At 47.2% G+C, this 18334-nt stretch overlaps 1 protein-coding gene and 1 long non-coding RNA gene across 5 annotated transcripts in view; both read left to right on the top strand.

The window, feature by feature from the left end:
* foxp1b (forkhead box P1b) overlaps positions 1-18334 on the top strand; it is a 124502-nt gene that overhangs the window by 14058 nt on the left and 92110 nt on the right. The window contains exon 1 of one of the 4 annotated variants that reach the window (XM_052076076.1): positions 1138-1241. The exons of 2 other annotated variants lie outside the window; for them this stretch is intronic. The gene's annotated coding sequence lies outside the window, so the exon portion shown is untranslated. Of the gene's footprint in view, positions 1-1137; positions 1242-6539; positions 6559-18334 lie in introns of those variants that run through there. One more of the 4 variants, XM_052076079.1, reaches the window with a different exon arrangement.
* The window catches only part of LOC127607655 (uncharacterized), a 97127-nt gene continuing 93053 nt past the window's right edge, over positions 14261-18334 (top strand). Inside the window, exon 1 of the long non-coding RNA XR_007964113.1 lies at positions 14261-14688. This is a non-coding gene — a long non-coding RNA (uncharacterized LOC127607655). The remainder of the gene's footprint in view (positions 14689-18334) is intronic.

The raw sequence follows: 18334 nt of genomic DNA, 5'->3' as shown, positions 1-18334 counted from the left end.
AGAGCTCTATATAAAATAGTGTGTGGTCTACATCACGCCCCGACCCCCCCCCCCCCCATTTATAGTCTTTTAAAAAAAATGTCTTCCATAGTTCTATTGTGAATCTGAAAAAAAAACATTTGACTCAACAGAGCTATATGTAAAATAGTGTGTGGTCTACATCACGCCCCGATCCCCCCCCCCCCATTGTTTTTTTTTAAATTGTCTTCATTAGTTCTATTGTGAATCTGAAAAAAAACATTTGACTCAACAGAGCTCTATATAAAATAGTGTGTGGTCTACATCACGCCCCGACCCCCCCCCCCATTTATAGTTTTTAAAAATATTGTCTTCCATAGTTCTATTGTGAATCTGAAAAAAACATTTGACTCAACAGAGCTATATATAAAATAGTGTGTGGTCTACATCACGCCCCGACCCCCCCTCATTGTTTTTTTTTTAAATTGTCTTCATTAGTTCTATTGTGAATCCGAAAAAAAACATTTGACTCAACAGAGCTATATGTAAAATAGTGTGTGGTCTACATCACGCCCCGATCCCCCCCCCCCCCATTGTTTTTTTTTTAAATTGTCTTCATTAGTTCTATTGTGAATCTGAAAAAAAACATTTGACTCAACAGAGCTATATATAAAATAGTGTGTGGTCTACATCACGCCCCGACCCCCCCTCATTGTTTTTTTTTAAATTGTCTTCATTAGTTCTATTGTGAATCTGAAAAAAAACATTTGACTCAACAGAGCTATATGTAAAATAGTGTGTGGTCTACATCACGCCCCGAACACCCCCCCCACACCCCCCACCAGAATTGCTATGAGTCACTTTGTGATATTCCATTGTCTTAATGTGAAGAATGATTCCGTTTCTGTGATTAAGAAAACAAAACCCTTGTGGTTAAAATTGGCTTGATATGATGGTTCCGAGATGACATTAAAAATTCTGCATGTCGGTCAGGAATCGGTGTGTCATCACGTGAAATTGTTGTGATAAAAGATGCATGTTTATATGTGACCTTTTTTAATGAAATTTCAAGGCTCAGTAAACTACTGTGGGGGTCTCCCCCACCTTTTTTTTAACTTCCTGTTTGTAATTGTTGCCACTTCCTTCCCTCCCTTTTCCTTTTTCTCTTGCTCTCTCTATTTTGTCCCCCCCCCACTGATGTGCCGCTGTTCTTGCACTCAGCCAACAAACTCAATTCTGATTGGAGGAATGGAGTGCCTGCAAACTCGTCACGAGTGATTTGGGTATGTCAAAACTAGCCCACTCTTTCTTCTTCACAGTTGATTCGATTAATTATGACGATGATTTGGGTTTGTTTGAGAAAAGCCGGTCGGGCTTAGCACCCGTTTCCACAGCGGGTGAGCTGGTGGGACCGTGTGTGTTGGCCGCCTCCGAAAGTTGCCTCGTCGGGCACAGAGGCCGCCACGACGAGCCCTTCTCGTGGGCCTCCCTTAGTTACGATGACCGTCTCGTTCGGCTGTTAGCTGCTCGTCGGTTCGGTGCGCAGAATTGCCGACGTCCCATTTTGCACTCGGCTGCGAAGAAGTCAAGACGATTAGCCTAGCTTTCGGTAATATTTTCTTTTCATTAAAAAAAAAAAAGCAGAACGTGTGCCCGGCATGGGACAATGTATTGCGGCGCCACCACACTGCTCAGTTGTTTTGCAGCAATTTCTTTTCGCCCGCATGGCGATTAAAAAAAAACATTTGGACCAATACTGGCGGCATGCGCTTTGGTGCTAATCCAAACGGCGAGGCCTTGACGGCCATTTTCATTCCTCCAAGTGCCTTTCCAGTTTTGAGTAAGCTACGGTTCCTCCTGTTCCTCCTGTGGACGCCTTCCTTCTCTGGCTGCTTGCCAGCCAGGAAGCTGATCAGGAGGGAATGTGACATTTGTGCAAAGTCATGGAATCTGCAATTAAATGCGTGAGTGTGAATCTGAAGCGACCCCCCCCCCCCCCCCAATCGTACCTTCCCATCAGCAGGATAAATCCAGCATAGCGGGGCTTTTCACTGTGCTCACTGTCCCAGTTTCCATGTCAGGGTGTCCCCACCCCCCACCCCCCACCCCCCCACCCATCCACTCTCCCCCAAATTATGCTTCGCTAGCCCGACCGATCTCGCCATCTAAAGAACTTTGATGAATATCATGTGAAATGGAGGCTGCAACATCGCTCCTGATGAAATTACTTAATGAGGCCGGCTGGCAGCGTGGCTTTTTTCGTCACTCGATTTACGTTTCCGACAGCGCTTCTCAGAGAAGGAGGGCTTTTGAGAGCCCGGTCTCGGTGAGAAAGCGGCATCGGGCAGATTCATGCACGGATGAGAAGAGGGTCATATCTTTCTGCTCCTTTTTTTTTTCTTTTACTCCGCGGCTGCCCCGCCATGACACTTAACGCCTCATTTGTGGGCTCCGTGGTCAATGGCTTGAGTCTGTGATCGGTTACCATAAAAGGCAGCTTTTTCTCTTTGTGCTTGCTGATGGGGCACTTACTTGTGGGCACTAACCCCCCCCCCCCCCCACCTCCACCCCCGCCTTCCGTATGTACTACACCTCCAATATATAGGAGGACTTGGGTCTAATGGATAGTTAGAGGTCATAAAGACAAAAAAGCTCTTGTGCCGTTTTGTTGGGAAAGGACATCGGCACTGCGCGAGCACTTCCCTTGAACTTGTGTTGGAGTGTTTCTTGTCAACACTGGGTGGACAGAGATGCAGGATATCCAGGTCAAGGTTTGGGCACGTCTGCTTTCTTCCCACCCTGTTCACACCCGGCGTGCGTCGGCAGCACACTTTTGGAGTCCTTGACGGTTTTGAGCCGGCGTTGACTTGGCACCGCAAGCTTTTGCTTAACAGTCACATGGAATATTTTGAAATGTTGTTCCATGCGATTCGTTGAAATCTGAAATCATTGACATGGTTGCTTTAGGTTGTCGAGTTTTCTGCTGCCAAGGATTATACTGAACAAGCAGCCAGATGACTTTCTTGCTCTGCCAATCGTAAAAAAAGGGAACATTTTCAAGCGCGCTCTCAAACATGCTGCTAAGCGAACGGACTGTCATTCTATTCCTCTCGGCTCTCTTTTGTTTTCCCACCGATGCCTTCATTGCGTCATATAGGCGAAAATACTTTGCTGGAGGAAGGAGAGAGAGAAAGAGGCTTACTCCATTAGTGTCATTTGAATGGCTTGTTAGATCAGTGTGACTGATGGATGCAGAAAATTGTTTTAATTGTATAATTTCTGCGGTTACCCACTTGTGCATAAAAGAGCTGCGTTGTGGGCTAAGGCCGGGAAAGAGTAGCATTTGGCCCGTGTGTTCTTACGTCGCCTTTGCTGAGGAAAAGAACAACAATTGGGGGTCTTTTGGATCAAGTGTAAGCACAGCCACAGTCGCAGAGACCGCCCCCCCCCCCCCCCCCTCCTTCCTCGGGCGGGTTCAGATGAGCTCAGTGAGCTGATGACCTTTTAACTACTGCGCCTGACCAGTGAGACTCCTCGGGCAAAGGGAACGGCGCCTGAAAACGCCTGTGGAGGGGGTGAGGGGGGTGTCAAACCTAAGCCCTGACCTCCAGTCGAGTGCAACTGAATGTGACTGACTGTGTGGGTTTTCTCCGGGTATTCCGGTTTTCCTCATCAATTCCAAAGACATGCATGGCAGTCTGACCGAACACTCAAAATTGTTCCCCGGGTGTTGTGAGCGTGAGCTCTGATGGTTGTTCGTGTCTGTGTGCCCTGCGATGGGCTGGCAACCGGTTCAGGGTGTCCCCCGCTTGCTGCCCGACGACAGCTGGGATAGGCTCCGGCATACTCGGGGACCCTTGTGAAGCTGAGCGGATTCGAATGTCAATGTTTTGTGTCAAGCGATCTATTTCTGACGATCTTCTTGAAGACATATCCACCCCCCGCCCTATATCAAGACAGTTTTTCCATACTTGACAAAATGAAAACACATGATCAAAATCGCACTTGAAACCGCAGCACATCGCTTTGTATGTTCGATTCTCTACACGCAAGTCGAATTTGCCATCAAGCGGTGACGTGCCTACGACCGTTGGGCGCCTCCTGGCAAACGATGCTGTCGTGAAAGTTGAAAGGGGGAGGACTCTGGCCATTGAATTAAGCCCGGGCGGCTGTTTCGGGGCAGGAGAATACGTCGCTGCGTGCTCTTTGGCTAAAACTCTGCGGAGCAAATTAAAGCTCCGTCTGCCACCTCCTTTGCCTTCCCGCATTTTCCTGTTTGGACTTGAAGGTGATTCAGAGCCAAGGTGTTGACACTCAACGGAAGCCACGCCGAGGAGAGAGAGAGTATTTATTTTACAGTGAGGCGGAGTGATGCTGGTTCAGGATGTGGTTTTACGCAGGATGCACCCCCCCCCCCCCCCCCTGAAAAAAAACAAAACAAACATCCAAGTCCAAAGCTCATCTTATCTTTCCAATCTCCGCCCTTACACGACAAACCTCAGGTTTGATTATGAAAGGCAATTGTGTTTGTGGGAGGGGACGGGGGGGGGGGGGGGGGCTGAGGGGGTTGCCCTCTGTATTGTGTGACTGTCAAGGTCTGGACACAGCCAGGAGAGGGCCCCAATCAAATTCCCTTCCTGCTTGGCCCAGCAAATGGGACCGTACCAAATTTACAGGGGGGGGGGGGGGGCAAATAAGTGCCCAACTTTATTTAATTTGGGCATGACGATGCCTGTTCACCAACTGGAAATCAAACGTGCGCAGCTTACACCAAGTAAAGAGAAAGGAAGAAATCCTCTTTCGTCATCCCCCCCTTGAGTACACGACCAGGACGATTTGTTTTCGCTTTTCACCGCGCCACCAGTTGTGTCACGCCGTCATAATCGAGAAGGTGTTTTGAGCATTCGAAAGCAACCGAGTGCAAAGCAAATATCTCCGTCCTCGAGTGACGCACGCCGACTCGATGAGCACCAAACGACGCAGAGCGTTTCTCCTTTTCCCCGTCATGTGGACACTCTTTTCCAAGTTTCAACAGCGGCTTTTATGATCTGCCTTACGGCCTCATCTCAGCGGACAGGGGGGGGGGGGGGGGGGGCGTTTTAACTCAAGAGAACCTGCCATATAAAAAAAGCACATCTGTCGGAGCCCAAATTGTAAAACGGAGCCACGTGTCGGGGCATCGTTGAGATAACAAGGCACTTAGCGGCGCAGATACGGACGTCGAAGAGACGTCATCGCTGTTGGCGGGATGTTGACGTGTGATAGTTTGGAACTCGCAGAAAAATGACTCCCTTGCAGGAGCAGAAAGCAAGTCGTTCATCAGTGATTTCTTTTTCGGGACCTCGCACAGTGTTGGCTTTTGTTTTCCTGGTGACATGTTGTTACTGCTGTTCATGTAAAAATGTTCATGTCAAATTGAAAATCGAAATTGCTATTTCAGTAAATATTTGCATTTGGCACATAGAAAACTGATTCATGATTCCATGCTGATGAGACCATTAAAATGGGGAAAAAATAGGACAAAAAATGTGAAAGGAAATTCAGAAACGATAAAAAATGTGTGAGTAATCACGATAAATTTTTTAGTTCATTTGAGTTAATTATGACAGTTGCATTTTTAATTTGATTAAATATTTTAATCGTTTGACAGCTCTAATATATATATTGCGCGTCATCCCGCACGCGGTCTGTCCTTCCGTCTGTCCCTTTTCAAAACGTACCTACTTCACCGCGCCGCCACCGCGCCGCTCAGGCAGTGGCTCACTACGATCGCGCGGGCATCTTAGCGAAAAAATGTTGTCTACCCACAAGCATTGCAATGAAATTGTTAGTTATTTAGTAGAGCTAAACATCTCTTTATTTTCGCGATAAGCAATGAAGATGAACAAAAAGGGGCTGCCCGGTAGTCCAGTGGTTAGCACGTCGGCTTCACAGTGCAGAGGTACCGGGTTCGATTCCAGCTCCGGCCTCCCTGTGTGGAGTTTGCATGTTCTCCCCGGGCCTGCGTGGGTTTTCTCCGGGTGCTCCGGTTTCCTCCCACATTCCAAAAATATGCATGGCAGGCTGATTGAACACTCTACATTGCCCCCTAGGTGTGAGTGTGAGCGTGGATGGTTGTTTGTCTATGTGTGCCCTGCGATTGGCTGGCAACCGATTCAGGGTGTCCCCCGCCTACTGCCCGGAGACAGCTGGGATAGGCTCCAGCACCCCCCGCGACCCTAGTGAGGATCAAGCGGTTAGGAAGATGAATGAATGAATGAATGAACAAAAAGTTGAACCAAGCAACAACACTTTTGTGGGCCGAAGGCCCAGCTTACCAGCCTTCCGCAGGAACTAGCTGATGAGCCGCCCGGAGGGCGGCGAACCAGCTAGTATATATATATACATGTGTGTGTGTGTGTATTTGTTTTTTTTGTGTGTGAAATCTGCTTATGTCGGGTGTGATTTGTAAGCGGACGCTCTCTACTCAATCGTCGCCAATCTCGTTTGTCATTTCGCCTCTCGAGATCATGTCAAGACCTGTTTCCTGTGGGTTTTTTTTTTTGTAGAGAACTGAAGTGGCTCTGCGTGACGCAAGCGACACGAACGCATCAATGCAACGTGAGCTAACACCCAAGTTGCGTTTTCTATTTTCATCACGTTTGTCAATTGTGCTGTCGGCTACTTGTTTATTATCGCATGGACTCATTGTATTTGAAGTTTTATTCGTACGTATCAAACTGTCAACTGTCATTACAGGGCCATTTTCAAGACACAGTCAAACTTAGCAGCCATTGAGAACCACGTTGAGTTCTCTCACTGTTAACCTTTCACCAGGGCTACACGCGATCGCCGACATTTTTCTTAGCATGCTAACGCCCGCTAACGTTGCTGTCATGTCAGTACGTGCGAACCGAAAAAAGTAAAGCACATTCAACATTGATTGTCAAGTAACGGCAACGTCTCCATGGTTGGTTGGCTTGCGTTTTTAATTGACCTCTCGGCGAAGTAAGCACAAACAAACACGCGCTCCGTCAACAACCAGCTAACCTTAGCTCCTCCCTCAAATGCAACATGTGGCATTTGGCGGTTTCAACAAGGAGTTTTGTTTGTTTTTTTCTTCTGAGTGAAACCAATTTATGAATCAAACTCCCAATTGTTCTTCTGACCCGCAAGAATCTTCCCACTAAAGACATTTTGTACTTTACCCTTGTCTCGTGTTCGGTTCTTTGCTGTGAAAGTCCGCTCGCGCTATTATGTTGTTGTTCCAGGGCCTTATCTGCGCTTGAGGTCTCCACTTTAATGGGCTTTATTGATCTAAACAACATCAGGGGTGTTGTGGTCATGTTCTTCAGACCCAGATAACTTCTGTGTAATTCCACTTCAACCATATGTTGGCCTTTTATCGGCCTCTTTCAACGGTGCCTTTTAGACTGTAATGCACCAATAAGTCACGCTAGCGCTTCATGTCGGGAGGATCTTAATAAAGCACATCCTGTGGACGTCTTCCTGTGGAGAAAGTGCAAAAAAAAAAAAAAAGTTAAAAGACGTGTTGGGGAGCTTCCACGCTAGCACTGTGAATCACCTCTTTTGAATTTCTGAGTACATGACATGAATCGGAGAGGAAACCAACTGGAAAGGATGTAAAATCTTGGTGGTACGCTTCGGGAGGAGGACCAGTTCAAAAATCAAATCAGATAAATTGCAGAAAATGTTTTGGACACGTTTATTCATGATTAAACGTGCATATCTCTTCTCGAAGAGGAATTGGATACAAAATATAAACTGACTATGATGACAAATCCAAAACTATTATGACCTCCGTTCTGTGCTGACAAAGAAATTGGTTCACTTTTATTTTTTATTTTGTTCACGGAAAGACAGAAGTGAAATCACCGAGTTTGGTAATCATTTATTCTTGTGCATGCCGGGAGTGATCAGTTCCTTAAAGGCTCCTTCAACTCCACAGAGTTTTGCTTCCCTTTCCTTCACTAATTGAGCACATGTTACCATGTACAGTACGTGCAGCGCTGTGACATTTGAAATCATTCCTAAAAATGCGCAGAGGGATCCTTGGAAGATTTGCCTCGTCAATCTGTGGAGCGTGCCTTCACATATCGACCCCCCCCCCCATCCCACCCAAGAAGATCCGGCTTCTCGTTCAAGATGGAGCGGTGACATAATGTGGGTTGAAAAGTAGACTCTTTCTTGAGCTTAATCGACGTGGGCGGGGCTTCCCAAAGTAAAATACTCAGGACCCAAAATTACAGTTACATTTATTTTCTGCGGACTTCAACTCATTCTATGCCAAGGACGATTTTTTAAAAATGTATTGTTATTTTTTTTTTAAAGATGGAAACATTAAATTCCAGGTACGTCTTTATCAAGTCAAGTGTATTTCTCGAGCACTTTCAAATAGCCATCGCTGCGTACAAAGTGCTGTACATGGAGCGATTTAACAATAAACAGTAAGATGAATCGGTAATAAAGGCGGTAGAAAGCACCAAGCAGTAAAATCAAGAACAAATGTATGTATTAAAAAAACATGTGTAGGGTACTAGAGGGGTTTGAAAAAAAAGAATATGTATATATATATATATATATATATATATATATATATATATACACAAGGCGGCCCGGTAGTCCAGTGGTTAGCACGTCGGCTTCACAGTGCAGAGGTGCCGGGTTCGATTCTAGCTCCGGCCTTCCTGTGTGGAGTTTGCATGTTCTCCCCGGGCCTGCGTGGGTTTTCTCCGGGTGCTCCGGTTTCCTCCCACATTCCAAAAACATGCGTGGCAGGCTGATTGAACACTCTAAATTGTCCCTAGGTGTGAATGTGAGCGTGGATGGTTGTTCGTCTCTGTGTGCCCTGCGATTGGCTGGCAACCGATTCAGGGTGTCCCCCGCCTACTGCCCGAAGACAGCTGGGATAGGCTCCAGCACCCCCCGCGACCCTAGTGAGGATCAAGCGGCTCGGAAGATGAATGAATGAATGAATGAATATATAAAACATCTTCGAGAGACTTATCACTAGTCTAATTTTCATTTCAAGGTCAGAGTGTGTTGGAGAAGGCAGGCCGATAGCATGGGGTCCCCGAGCCGCGGTTGAGCAGGAGATCCCTTTCCAGTGGCAGCTGTTCTCTCAGATCCACCAGGCTGTGCTGAAATTCTCTTAATATAATTCAGCGGGCTCAGGAGAATAGTCCAAAACATGCCAACGTGCCAGTGAGGAGAATGTTGAATTTTTTTTTTTATCAGCGGGCCGCAACTCGCCGTGCTGGTGGGCAGCTCTCTCATTCATGAGCAGATGTTCGGCGCAGTTACACTCCGCAGCTAATGTGAACTTACTGGCCTCTCTCTCCGCCATTGGCTGCAAGGACGTTGGCAGTGACCTGGCATCTGAGAATTGTTCCCGGCTTTGAAACCCTTTTTTTTTTTTTTTTTTTTTTAGCCGCATCTTAGCTCGGGAGCGCCGTCCCGCCCGGACGGCCGATCCGTCTTCCGTTTGACAGTGATGAAACACTCGCTTGTGTTTATTAGGGCATAGCAGCCAATTCTGCACATCTTCTGCTCAATTGTAATTGCCGGCGTGAACTGACAGCCCCCCCACATGGTCGGGATGAGTATGTTTCATGATGGAGAATTGAATACATATCATGGGCTGCTACGTATAGCGAGGGAACAGTCGCTCGATAAAAGGAGGCCTTTTTGTGTTCATTTTCATGAGGTTGTCCAAGTGGTCCAAGAAGGGGTTTCACGAGTAGCAAGCAAAACTCAAGGAGCATTTGTAGCCGCGGAGATCTTTGCAACCTCGTCAAAGCTGAGGGCAAATGTCGCCTTTCGGGCCGAGCGCCGAACATTCTGTTCGGGTTTCGATGTTTGGACCACATTGAACTCGGGTCTGCTGTGATGCGGACGTTGTATCGGTCTGTCGTGGTGAAGAAGGAGCTGAGCCAAAGGGCAAAGCTCTCAATTTACCGGTCGATCTACGTTCCAACCCTCATCTATGGTCACGAGCTATGGGTCGTGACCGAAAGAACGAGATCCCGGATACAAGCGGCCGAAATGAGTTTTCTCCGCAGGGTGTCCGGGCTCTCCCTTAGAGATAAGGTGAGAAGCTCGGTCATCCGGGAGGGGCTCAGAGTCGAGCCGCTTCTCCTCCACATCGAGAGGAGCCAGATGAGGTGGCTTGGGCATCTGATTTGGATGCCTCCTGAGCGCCTCCCCGGTGAGGTGTTCTGGTCATGTCCCACCGGGAGGAGACCCCGAATAAGACCCAGGACACGCTCGAGAGACTATGTCACCCAGCTTGCCTGGGAACGACTCGGGATCCCCCGGAGAGAGCTGGAAGAAGTAGCTAGGGAGATGGAAATCTGGGCTTCCCTGCTAAAGCTGTTGCCCCCGCGACCCGTCCCCGGATAAGCGGTAGATGATGGATGGATGTCATGCTTGATTGATTTGCAGTCTGCACGCTGGCAAAATCCAATGTGGCACGTGAATATTTTCACACCCGCGCACCACCGGCCATAATGCTTTAGCAGCGTTAGCATGCTTGAATCCATTTATAGATTCAATTCCAACCAAACGCAGCTCGACTGCAAAAGTTACTGGGTGCAAACAACACGGCGTCAAGTCGTTTTTCAAATGCAAATGTTGTAACTTAGCCGAATGTTGTTTTGACGTCCTTGTTGGTGTGAGACGTGGCGCTGGAAAGGTTGTTAATTGTCTCCTCTTGTTTACCGCGCTTGGCATCTCAACACGTTGGCACGGGAGAAGCCTCTGTTAGCTGTTGGCAAGGTTTCACTTTGTAACTTGTCGAGGAAATTGGAAGTTGTAGTTGAGATTCCCTCGGAGGACGCGCATCCTCTCCGTTCATGCGACTTTGCAAAAGGCAGACCGTCGAATTACTGCCGGGCTGTGGGGAAGAGGCGCATTCCTATAAATAAAGCACCTGCGAAAGGCATGCTGGCTTGGCTCCGCTCGGTCTTTAGCGGAAAGCAGCTGCTGCCGCCGCGGCCCCCGCCCGGCGGACACTTTCCTCTCTTTTCGACGGCTGCTTCAGAAATCGGCACGGGCAAGCTGCATCGTCGATGCGCCCCCCCCCCCCCACCCCCACCCGTTATTAACAAATTGGCTTGTATGTGACATTGAATACAGTCGGCACCCTGCCAGTCATTTTGCGTGTAAGCGTATGAGTGAAAGTCATCCCGCAGCAAAAGTTGTCCGTAGGGGGAACTCGGAAGATTGGAAATGACAAGCTCTTGTTTCGTCTGCGCGTCTCATTTTCACTTTCTAATTGGTCGTTTTTCAGGTTGGCTTTATGAGAGCAAAACTAATTAGTGTTACTAAATCCAGCAAGGAAAAAAAAAAAATGGCACTCTACTTGATTGTTCTGGTTTCCTCCTCTCCCGTGTCAGGCACTCGACAATAAAATGTGACGGGAATAGTTTTCCAATTGCTCGTACTTCAACATCCCAGAGCTGAATGGAACTCCCGGTTTCGTGATTTGCCCTTTTTGTCTTTGTGGCTCATAGGAAGGTAAAGGTTTTTTGTTTTGTTTTGCTGGGAGGACAAAAACAATGTGCTGTGTTGGAGAGCGGAGGGGGGTGGGGGGGGTGGGGGGGAATTCTGTGCTTTGATTAGCCCCGTCCTACTGACGGGATCGCCCAAACAAGTTTACAGTAGCGGTGACATTAGCGTTACCTTTATTCAAGGCGCTCCAGCTGCAGCGAGCCCTCAGGAAGCACATCGCAGGCCCGCATGGGCGTCGGGCGGCCGCAAAAGTGCAACACGAGCCGTGTTTGAGTTGGCACGCGTTCTTCTCTCGGGGAAGTTTTGCTGTCGGTGCAGAAAGTCCAGCGGCGGCGGCGCTGACTCGAGGGGGCAGGATGGGCCTTTTCCACCTCTCCCCTCTTTCAGGAAACACATCTTGCCGTTTTTCCATTCGTGTTTGAAAGTGAGGGACGGCGAGGGGGGGCGTGAGTCAGTAGTTCCCGGTAAATCTTCAAAGCCCTCCTCAAAGCTCACTTGTAATTCTTTGCCGTTCGACTCGGCGTGACTTAAGATTTGTTCTTGATTTTACTGTCTGGTGCTTTCTACCGCCTTTATTACCGATTTGTCTTACTGTTTATTGTGCATGTTAAATCGCTCCATGTACAGCACTTTGTATGCAGCGATGGCTGTTTGAAAGTGCTCCACAAATACTCTTGACTTGACTTGACTTGATTGGTCGAGAGCTCTCTTTGACAGAACTGACACAAAGGGTGTGTCGGTGAGTGTCGAACGTTCAAATGTCTCCCGTCACCTGCTCAAGGTTTCTCATTTTTCCCCCAGATGGGTAATCACGAGTTTTTCCTTGCCCTCCTGAGGGTTAAAGGTCAGCGATGTCCTTCATGGATGTCAACTGTGGCCGTGTGAAGCCGTTTGTGATGAACTCATTCAGTACCAGCCCAATTCTGGACCAAGTCTGAAAAGACGTTTAAAAACGTCTTTGGGAGTGAATGAGTTGAGGTCTAGACAAGCAAATGCGACTTGACTTCACTTGATGTGACCTAAGAAGATTTTCAGGTGGACTCGTCTGCCTTTCTTGCATCACCGCGTTGCACACGGGATAGTGAGCTGATGAAAACCGGGAGGATCAGGATGGAATTATCCGAAAGGTTCACACTTGATGTGTCGTTTGTACGACATTGTATTTCCTCTGTCCCCCCCCCCCCCCCCTTCCCTTGCTCCGACAACACAATAACTCTGTTGGGAACGTGTTCTCAGAAAGCCGTAATTAAGAAGTGCTTGATCCAAGGTTAGGGAGGAGCGGTGTTTAAATGCAATTAGAGCAAAGCGCAAATTAATTTGGACTCGTTTACAGTTTTTGGAACGTGTCATTATTTGTTTAATCAAGGGAGGTCAAGTTTCCGCCATGCGTGTTTGCATCCGCCTACTAGAGGGTGTGTGTGTGTGTAGAGTATGTGTATGTATGTGGGGGGTGGGGGGGGTTGGTGGTAATGGGAAAATCTATTTAGTAATTCAGCTCTAATGAATTGTGATTTGAATGTGACCTGTTTTGTATCCCCATGTTATTTGACTAACATTTCTCTCAGAGGTGCGCAACCGGTGTACACACACACACACACATACAGAATTTGTCTCATTTCTTTGGATGGCAAGAATAGAGCACAGCATTCCCAACAATCTCCAAAGGAATGATACAGGCAAGCATTCCGAGCCCCTTTACTTTCCCGCTTTTTCTCGCAATTCATCCCGGCAAAACTGTCTCTGCTTTATTCATTCATTCATTCATTCATCTTCCAAGCCGCTTGATCCTCACTAGGGTCGCGGGGGGTGCTGGAGCCTATCCCAGCCGTCTTCGGGCAGTAGGCGGGGGACACCCTGAATCGGTTGCCAGCCAATCGCAGGGCACACAGAGACGAACAACCATCCACGCTCACACTCACACCCAGGGACAATTTAGAGTGTTCAATCAGCCCGCCACGCATGTTTTTGGAATGTGGGAGGAAACCGGAGCACCCGGAGAAAACCCACGCAGGCCCGGGGAGAACATGCAAACTCCACACAGGGAGGCCGGAGCTGGAATTGAACCCGGTACCTCTGTACTGTGAAGCCGACGTGCTAACCACTGGACTACCGGGCCACCCGTCTCTGCTTTAATCTAACACATTTGTAACATATTTCGTGGCAAGGTCAAAGGTGAGCAAATGTGGGAAAAAAAAAAAAAGATGGCAGGGCATGACTTCAAAGCACACGCAGGCCCGTACAGTTTGAGCGCTGTCGCTTTTTGCTTGTTTTGCAATTGTGGATCACTTGGAATCGGGCTGACACCCGCACACTCACACCCACCCCGTTTTTAAAAATACTACGGCCCACTTTTTGTTGTAGTAGAAGCTCGGCCACCCCCGTACATTTTGCGGGGGTCTTGGCCAGCGCGCGTTCACCAACTTTCCCACAAGTCATTGCTCCTTATGTGGCATGCGAACATGTTGAAAACAAACAAATGACCCTGTGCAGACTCCGGCGCCGCAAAAACACTTCCAAAGGCGGCCTGCAGTGTAACGTAAACACACCGATGACTAACCTTCACGCTCGGGAAGACGACAGCTTATTATAACGTTGACCTTTGAGGAATTCACTTTTCTTCCCTTTTTTTTTTTTTTTGCTCAATAGTAACCAGGGTTTGGTGTTTTCGTTAGACCGATGTCCAGAAGGACTTGTGCTGAGTAGTCAAATTGTAGTTTAAGAAAAACAAACAAACAAACAAACAAACAAACAAATAACCCCCCGCCCCCCCCCCCCCCAAAAATGATGAATGTGTATACACATGATTGCTATAGATTTTAGTGCTCCAGCGCACACATGACCCTCATGAGAAGAAAAAGTTTGGTGAATGCATGGATGGTATTCATTCATTCATTCATCTTCCTAACCGCTTGATCCTCACTAGGGTCGCGGGGGGTGCTGGAGCCTATCCCAGCTGTCTCCGGGCAGTAGGCGGGGGACACCCTGAATCGGTTGCCAGCCAATCGCAGGGCACACAGAAACGAACAACCATTCGCACACACACTCACACCTAGGGACAATTTAGAGTGTTCAATCAGCCTGCCACGCATGTTTTTGGAATGTGGGAGAAAACCGGAGCACCCGGAGAAAACCCACGCAGGCCCGGGGAGAACATGCAAACTCCACACAGGGAGGCCGGAGCTGGAATCGAACCCGGTACCTCTGCACTGTGAAGCCGACGTGCTAACCACTGGACTACCGGGCCGCGCATGGATGGTATTTATTATGAATTCCTAGATAAACACTATTGATTGTCAGTGACATCATTTTTTTTTGCGCAAGTAAAGATAATCACACAAATATGCGAATGAATGGCAGATGATCACTTCAAAAAACAAACAAAAAAAAACCACTCTTAAAACCAAGAATATTCACGTGTGTAAACAGCCTCGATCTTGTCTGGAAATGGTTCCAAATAGCAAAGAGTGAATATTCATGTCAACGTTATTATCCTCGAGTGAGCCGGGAGCCGACGGGACTTGACGGTGATGCCAAGCCATACTTTGAATGAAGCCCAGCTGCCGTATGATCAAATAGCCGCCCTAATTAAGACCTCAGTGTACACCCATGTAACATTCTCGCTGGAATGCTAACAACCTGTGATATTTCCAGAGGAATTGCCGGGCTGAATTGAGTGTTTGGATTCTGAGGGGAGGGGGTGGGGGGGGGGGGGTTCATGTTTTTCACATCCATGTCAGATTGAGGCTAATGAAGTCCAGAATGATCCTTGGATGCAATGCTTCAGCAAATGCTCCTTATTTTGAAAAAATTAGCGGCAACGTGCCTCGCCGCCGCTGAATGTTGACTTGTGGTCTGCAGAGGTCGCTGAAAATGTTGGAAACCCACCCCCCCTCCCGCCTTTTTTACGCCACTTCCTTTTATTCCAAATACTATGTTTTCTTACACTTTGCTCCTCCCCCAAAAATTGCATCATAAATGGAACACAGGAGAGTGGAATTATTTGACAATGCAAATGAGATATTTATAGGACCCCTCCCCCATCCCTCACCACTCGCCCTCTGATGCTATAAAGATTCTATGCAATTTGTGGATGTCTTTGGCGTTTGATGACTTTGCCCAATAAGCGGACTGCTTCTTGGCACATCCAATATATTCTTGCTTTAAAAAAAAAACTATTTTTGCTTTAAAAAAAATATATTTTTTTTAAAAGCAAAAATAGATTTTTTGGACTTTAAAAAAAAATAGATTTTTTTTAAAGTCCAAAAAATCTATTTTTTTTTAAGCAATCTTGTCCTCTTCCAGACAGGAAGCTTGAAGCAGCGGAGAGGCCGCCGCGTCTCATCTGCAGGCAAACATTTGCTGCCTCCTCGCCCCATCACACAAGCACGTCTGATATGATGGCGTGCACAAGTCCGTGCAGGATGCCGTTTGGATTTCAGCCCGTGTGACACATCTGTTGCTTGTCATATTTGTTGTCTTTTGGTGTGTTCAGACCGAGATCAACCTTGGCAAATGCTCCCCATAGAGCTCGATCGGCGTATTCCAACCATGAATATATTCACAAACGGGCCGGCGCGGAAGGGCTGTTCAGTTCAGCGGCCGTCACCGTTTCATTCCGGAAAAATCCACAGTCTGCTGATAGATCATTTAGGTCAGGGGTGGGCAAACTACGGCCCGCGGGCCGAATCCGACCCGTTGGTCTTTTTAATCCGGCCCGCCGAAGGTTGGTCCACAATTAAGGTTCGATGTGAATGATTGCATTCATTTCAATTGGACTTGAAATGACAGGCATTTCACCGCCAGGTGGCGCATTGTCTTGAAGTTGCAGAACATGGGGGCGCGGGGCAATCTTTTCAACCACCTAGTACCTCTGTATCGCTCTACTTCTACTGGTCTGATCATAACCCATCTGCAGCGATGCACAGGCTAAAATAGGTCATCAACAACACTTTTGTCATTTAAAAAAAGTATATGAAGATCGTACTTTCATGCTTTTGTTCTGTTGATGTTTGATATGGACTGTCAACAAATGCAGTTTTATTTTTTTATGTACCATAGCTCATGCTGACCAGGCCCTTCTGTCAAATTTTAAAAGTCAATGCGGCCCCCGAGCCAAAAAGTTTGCCCACCCATGATTTAGGTACAAGTAAACCCTGTTTTTTTTTAATGTTTCTTTGACACTTGGAGTCACTCGGCCGTCTGCGCTGCTTTCTTTAGCTCGTGTTTTCAAAGTGCGCCTTATCAATCATGTGACAAGTAGGCCACCAATGAGATGAGGCCAAAGGCAATGTCCTTCCTCACTACACAGCGAGTGCAAAGACGTTCTGCGCTTGTACAAGAAAACTTTTTTTTTAGTCCATTATTGATTGACGTAACCTGCTTTGTTCTGTTATGGAAGAAGGTTTGCGCTATACAGTGAACCGGGTTGAACGCGCGGGTCTCCATCCAAAAAGAACCCGCGAGCGGCGATTATCTCTGAGTGTCATGAGAAGAAATCGAAGCTCTTGGCGTTATGCACCTCACACTTTCTCGCGTGACTCCTGATCGACCTGAACCACTTCCTGCCACTCCACGCAACGCTCAAATTTAACAGCAGGGGGCACACTAACCGAATACGAATGTGGAGTCTTTGGCAACAAGCGTTGTCATTTTACCATCATATAGAAAGCCACGTAAATTTTACATGAGCGTGCTCTTAGAATCACAGCATTTACAGTCGGCTTTACTTTTGACAAGTATTATACAATCCAATCCAAAGATCGTAACCCGTTTTTGTTGCAAATGTAAATTTGGTAAGCTGTACGGAGACGAGGCGCGGCCATTGTTGACGTTGGTCTCCAGTACGAAAATTTGACATTATTGAGTTGTAGCGTAGTTGAAGTATTTTCCCAAGGCGGGCCCCTTTTCACAAATAACTTTCCATGAAAGCATGAAAGAAGTTTCACAAATACGAATAATGCTCAGCTGCACTTGTAAACGCTCCGTTTGGCTTCTCTACGGTGCCTTTTAGAAAGTCGCACGCACGTGGGTGATAACATATTTCACCAAGCCACAAAGCGTCCCCGGCGTGCGCGTTTTCGTGTGGGGAAAACAAAACGCTCTACATATCTCGTATTACATAGATGGAAATGGAAATGCTAATGTTGAGATCTGAAACGGAGCATTTGAATATTCAAATGTCTGCCGCAGTGGCGTGCATTATCGCTATTAGTATTTGCATACAGGTCTGTTTGCTGCTCTGAACTTGGGTGGTTAGAAACAAAAAGGGCATCGGCGGCGATAGCGTCAATGCGCATCTGGTCGCGATAAGAAAGTAACAGGAAGAGTGCCACTTCAGATGCAGTATCCCCCCCCCCCCCCCAAAAAAAAGAAACGGTGCCAATTTGATCAATTTGTCTACTCTGCTGTTTTACAATACACAGCGACCGTGTTGCTGACGTGTCACTGTTGTCACGACGAACGCTTTTGTACAAAGCGGATGACATTTGTCAATGTTTATGCGTGAGCATCACTCGTGACCTCAAATACAAAAGACGTTTGTTTGGAGTTTTAAAAAAAAATGTGCTCATGTTTATGCCCAAGTGAATTGAAAAAGAGGATGTTAGGATCCTTGCACTGTAATATATCAACCTGTTTTTTCCACTCCATTCAGAATGTCTTCACTTTTTTAAAAACCCATTTTAGCTTAACACTCCCATGTGTTTAATTTTATATATATAGTAAATAATTTAAAGAGGATAATTTTTTTTACAGATGAATATTAAGTCCTCTTGAAATATTCATTCATTCATTCATTCATTCATCTTCCGAGCCGCTTGATCCTCACTAGGGTCGCGGGGGGTGCTGGAGCCTATCCCAGCTGTCT

The sequence above is a fragment of the Hippocampus zosterae genome, chromosome 9 (assembly GCF_025434085.1).
Source record: "Hippocampus zosterae strain Florida chromosome 9, ASM2543408v3, whole genome shotgun sequence".
Taxonomy (NCBI): domain Eukaryota; kingdom Metazoa; phylum Chordata; class Actinopteri; order Syngnathiformes; family Syngnathidae; genus Hippocampus; species Hippocampus zosterae.
This window is presented reverse-complemented; position numbering and strand designations above follow the sequence as displayed.